This window comes from Tamandua tetradactyla, chromosome 12, assembly GCF_023851605.1.
Source record: "Tamandua tetradactyla isolate mTamTet1 chromosome 12, mTamTet1.pri, whole genome shotgun sequence".
NCBI classification, from domain to species: domain Eukaryota; kingdom Metazoa; phylum Chordata; class Mammalia; order Pilosa; family Myrmecophagidae; genus Tamandua; species Tamandua tetradactyla.
The window spans coordinates 59,949,285-59,955,284 of NC_135338.1; the positions used below are offsets into that span (position 1 = coordinate 59,949,285).

The following is a 6,000-nucleotide window of genomic DNA, read 5'->3' on the forward strand; positions in this document are numbered from 1 at the left end:
AAATAGTGGCTGCCTGCTTAACTCTTTAAATTAGAGGTGGCTTTTATCTGATGCCTGATCGGACAGATTATCCTGTAACCTGCATGTGCTGCTCTACCTATGGTCTCTGTTGTCATCAACACACTCTGGTTGCTGTGGTGATAAAAGGGGGCATCGAAAATCCCTTTCAGAGTAAGAGTCATTTTCTGTGTGGGGTCCAGGCTGGGAACATATTCCACCATCAAGCAATGTGATGACACTGCCTGTGTAGCATCATCAAATATCCCCCAGGCAGTAGCGGCAGCTCAGATGGCAGTATAATCACTTCCTGCTCAGTCTATGCGGCCAGTTCTTCCCAGAGTTGAGGATTTCATAGTTTAAGTCTCATAAAAAGTGTTTGGGACACCATAGGGATGACAATCTTTTGCAATGCCAGGGAAGGGCTTGAAGAAACACACAACTTACCACCTCTTATCACCATCATACCCAAAGGATATTAGATTCAGTTCCTTGGAATATATACTATGTTGGCCTCATTTTTCTCATTTTATTGTGGACAAATTGTCTTTTTTTTTTTTCCTGGTGCATCAACTGTGTTTATCGACCACTGAAAAAATATCATTAGAAGGTAAAGGTGTGCAATCCATAGATTCATAGTTTTATTCTGAAACAGCCACCAGAATTTCTCCAGCTCCTGGACAATTTCTTGACAAGTTAGAAAATATATTTCTAAAGATAAGCATTTATAGAACATTCAACACCTTTTCCTCATGTGGAGAAAAGAAGAAAGAGCATTCACACCAATGATCCAAGTTTTTAAATAGTTCTGACTTCATTTCTGTAAGCCTCTTTTTAGTCACTTCAAATCACCTTTCAGTAAAAGGAAATAATCAGAAATGCAAGCCATGATTTACAAACAAGACTGTTCCTTGAAATGTCATCCCAAAAACAGAAACATAAACAAAATAAGACAGGTTCCTCAATTGTCACAATTTGGACAAAAGGTAAATAAATTTGGGGACATTTTATCGTGTATCTATTAAAAATCACAGTCTTAAATTTACTTATATCAGAAAATGGTTATGATGATGTCAGTGTGGTAAAATCTATCCAGCCACACCCCGGCAGCTTTCGGTGCTTCTCTCTAAACTACTGCTATCATCTCTATACTTTTTTGCATTTCTTTTCAATTTTTAAAAAATTAACATGTTATCAGTGCCTGCCCATGCAAAAAAAAAAATTAGCGTGTTACTTTTATAAACAGACAAAGATATATTTGCATTCATTTTATCAACTAATACAATGATCAGAAGTTACCTCAGTTGCTTTTATTGAATTATGGTCTCTCATCCCCAATTTTTGTGTCTATGTAACACACCTTGTCCAACCAATATCTTCTCTATAATCTCACCATGTGATGAATACCTTTTGCAGGGCTGCAATCTCTGAGGCAATAACAAATTATCTAAAACTTGATTGATTTAAAGCCACGTGTTTATAATTTGAAGCAGTTCAAATATTCACATTATTGTTTCTGTTTTTAAGGGTTGGCTAATCAAATCGTATGTGTAAATGAGAATTAAGGTAGAGAAAGAATTAAAACATTTTATCCAAATTGTGGCAGTCGATTCTAAAGCATAAAGCCGTATTTTAATTGCTTATGTTTTTCTCTCCCCATTAAAACCAGTCTCCCACATAGTCCCTCTGAGAGTACACATTCTTAGCCTGTTCAGGAAGAAACACCCCAGAGAAGTTAAGTTCATGGATTTACAAACCGATAGGCTTACATCTGGCCCTTGGCGCCGCATCTTAGTGGCTATGCAACTTTGGCAAAATTACGGAACCTTCCTATGCCTCAGTTTTTCATTTATAAAATGGATGCGCCAATGAAAGCTCCTAGTAGGGTTTCTATGAGGCCATTCTTTCACTCAATCATTCATTCATAGTCTGGAACAAAAATGTTCTGGGCCTTGCCAGGCTTTGGATATACAGCCATGAACGTGACAGATACAACCCCTACCTTCATGGGACTTCTATTACTGTTGAAGAAAAGGACAATAAGCCAGCAAGCAATAAACACGATATACAAAGCTGTAAGGTATGATAGGAGAATAGCGAAAGGTGGGACTGTACATGTATTTTAGAACAGATGGTTATCACGTATCTCTATAAACATATAAGGGTTCACCAATTACTATTATTTGGTAAAATGGAGGCATTAATACAATAGTAACCCAGAAGAAATTTTTGTTAAAGACTGCATGAGAAATCCAAACTTCGTGGCCTGACAACCGTTCACCTCTAAAGCTTCTTTTGCTGCCACTCATTACACCTTCCTCCTTCCCTCTCTTCCTCCCTCCGTCCCTGTCTCTTCCTCCCTCTTTCCCCCTTCCTCCCTCCCTCCCCCTTCCTCCTTCCTTCCCCCTCTCTCCCTCCCTGCATACCTCCATCCCTTCCTTCTTTCCTTCTTTTCTTCCTTTCTATTGGCCATAGGTGCACCAGCTGGAATAGTTGTACTCTGGTTCATGACACATTTTCATTTATTTACTTATCAGCTTAGATAGTTTTACTAATAAAATAAAATAGAAATAAAAATCCAACTTTCAAAACAAAAGCTAGGCTCAGGACAGTAACTACATCTAGTCATATGTCCCCACATACCATCCCCACACCAGCTTCCTTCCACTCAAGGTAATTCATCATCCTCAATCCTCAGTTCATCAATGTGCTTTTCTTTTTTAACAAACTAATTTTATGTATTTTAACTGTAAAATATAAATGACATAAACATTTCAAATGGACAATTCTGTGACATTAAGTACATTGACAATAGTGTATCACTTTCACCGGTATCTGTTTCTGAAGTATTTCATCATCCCAAACCAAAACTCATATCTATTAACCAATAACTCCCCATCCCCCCTCCTCCCCAACCCCTGGTAACTGTTATTCTGCTTTCTGTACCTATAAATTTGCTTATTCTAAGCATTTTTATGAGAGAAATAATACAATAATTGACCCTTTGTGTATAGCTTATTTCACTCAACATGATTTCTCCAAGTTTAATCCATGTTATAGCGGGTACAACACTTCATATCTACTTATAGCTGAAGGGTATTCTATTGCGTGGGTAGACAATATTTTGTTTATCCATTCATCTATGTGGCTTGTAAATAATGCTGTAACGAACAAGTGTCTGTTCAAGTACCAGCTCTCAGTTCTTTGGGGTACACACCTAGAATGGAATTGCTGCATCATATGGTAATTTTACGTTCAACTTTTGGAGGAAATGTCAAAGTGTTTTCTATAGTGATGGCACCATTTCAAATTCCCACCAACACTGCCCTCAGTTTCCCATTTCTCTACATCTTCACCAACACTTTCTTTCCTTTCATTGTAGCCAACCTAGTGGTGGTAAAGTGGTATCTCATTGAATTTCTCTAATGACTTAATGGTGTTGAGCATCTTTTCATGTGTAGTGGCTGTCTCTGTATCTTCTTTGTAAAAATGTCTATCCAAACCCTTGGCCTATTTTTTTTTTTTTTTTTTTTTGCATGGGCAGGCACATGGGAATCGAACCCAGGTGTCTGGCATGGCAGGCGAGAACTCTGCCTGCTGAGCCACCATGACCTGCCCCTTGACCTATTTTTAATTGGCTTGTTTGTCTATTTGTTGTTTAGTTGTAGGAGTTCTTTGTATAGCCTGGATTGTAATTCCCTATCAGATGTACAATTTCCAAAGTATTTTCAACCATTTTGTAGGCAGCTTTACATTTGCTTTCTTTTTATATATATTTACTGTGTCTGTATCTATGTGTCTTCCTTAAGAGTGTTTTTTAATTTACTCATTTTAAATTGTGTAAAAAGGAGGGTATGTCAATGAATGTATTTGGGGACTTTTTCGTATATAATCTTATATTGTTAATTATAGGCCACAAATGTTTTGATTGCTGGCTAATATTTCATTTTTGTGAATATGCTATAATTTATTCACTCATTCTCCCACTAATAGACAACTTTGTTGTTCTAGAGTTTTTGTAACTAAACAATGCAGCTAGCACATGTCTGCATAACTTTTCCATTGTATATGTACAAGAATTTCTTTTCAGAATATTCCTAGAAACAAAATTACTTTAGGAGTTATTGCCAAAATTCTTTTCAAAGTATTCATAATAAATTTCACTCTCATCAATGATATAAAAGAGACCTTGGCTTCTATTCTATCCATCACTTGAAATTTTCAGAATTTTAAAATATTTCCAGTTGGAAGTGTATAAAATATGCCTTTACAGTTTTGGTTTAAATTCTCTGTCAACAATCGTGACAAATATCTCTTTACATGTTTATCTGCCTTATTGTTCATATGGATTTTGCCCACTTTACAAAATATTTATTTAATTTTGATACCAATTCTTTGTCACGGGTATGTATTTCAAGTATCCTCTCCTAGTTTAGAACTTGTATATTTACTTTATTTAAATTGTCTTTTTATTAATTTTAATGCAGTGAAATTTGTTATATTTTCTTATATAAAATTCTTTTGCATCTGGTTTGAAATCATTCCTTGAGATCCAAAGCATGTTCCCATACATTTTCTACTAAGAGTTTTAATGTTTTGTTTTATATTGAAACTTTAATCCATCTAGAATTATTTTCTTATATGTGGCGAGAAGCACGGTTTCAATTTTCTATTTTCCCGTATGAATCACCATTTTCCAGTAATTTTTTTTCATGTTTGTTCTTTCCTTACTAACCTCATACTCTGTTGAGATGTATACCAAAATCCCATGCACAAGTAAACTGGATTCTCTCTTATACTCCATCAGCCAATGTGTCTGCCCTGCTGTATCTCCACACCCCTCTAAAGTCTATAATTTCATAATAGATGCTAGCATCTGGATTCATCCCACACTGTTCTTCTCCTTCGGAAGTGTACTGGCTAAACCTGGAGCTTTCATCTTTAGCCTGTATTTTATAAACTATTTATCAAGCGCCATATATGGTATTACATTGGATAGAGAGAGAGATTTGGGGAAAATTTATGTCTTCACCATAGCAAGGTCTCTTACCTATGAGCATGGCATGTGTTTCCTTTATTTGGGTATTTCTTACTGACTCTTACAGTTGTCTCTTTTTTTTTTCCTCTAGTGTATTCTTGAGGAAGGGAGTCAACAGCCATGCTCCTTCAGAATCTTGGTCCCAACTAAATTCCACATCCTGATTTCCACCCTGCGCTTTTCTCTCTAATAATAATGCTTGTCAAAATCAGCTCATATCACGCCATTTTCACCTTAGTTTACATGGCTTCCTCTGTTTTTAATGTCCTCAATTCTCTCATCTCACCTTGGCTAATGCCTACCCATTCACTGACTTTTAGCTCATGTGTCACCTTTTCCATGAGAGTTTTTCTGACCTGGGTGAGTTTCTCACAATTCCTTGTATTTATATGTAAACACAACGCTATGAAAATTTAACTGAAATGTTCTTTCTCTGGATTTATCTCACCCATTAAGCTATGGACAAAGAGCATTTTCTGTGCCTTTGGTTTTCCCATGCCAAGCATAGCATCTTTCACCTACAAAATGTTCTTTAAATGTCTGTTCAATTAACCTCCAAAGTTACCTTAATAAAGCCAGAGTTCAAAGAGCCAGGTCTGGGCTAGACGAATCTCACCAAGTGAAAATGGTTTACAAAGAACAGCCAAGGGATCAGCATTCTGTCCTTTGTCCTTCATTGAGAAGCCTTAGCTGGGCACTTCTCTCTCAGCCTCAGTCTTCTACATAAGGCTGGCCGTGATTCCTGCTCTCGTTATCCGATTGGAAACTCTTTGGATTTTAAAAGAGAAAAAAAATGGCAGTGTTGAGTGTGACGGAAGTGCAAGGATAGACAGTACATATGGTTTTGCATTCACTAATCCAACCCAAAACCCTCAGTCTTTCCTGAAAGCACCAAATGGTTGATACTAGGTCATTTTAAGCATTTTGCATACACAGCACAATGAATCTCAAAAAAATAAATATCC

General features: G+C 36.6%; 1 long non-coding RNA gene across 1 annotated transcript in view; it reads right to left on the reverse strand.

The window, feature by feature from the left end:
- LOC143651539 (uncharacterized) overlaps positions 1-5,166 on the reverse strand; it is a 28,325-nt gene extending 23,159 nt beyond the window's left edge. Inside the window, exon 1 of the long non-coding RNA XR_013160021.1 lies at positions 5,048-5,166. This is a non-coding gene — a long non-coding RNA (uncharacterized LOC143651539). The remainder of the gene's footprint in view (positions 1-5,047) is intronic.
- Positions 5,167-6,000: the final 834 nt, after the last annotated feature.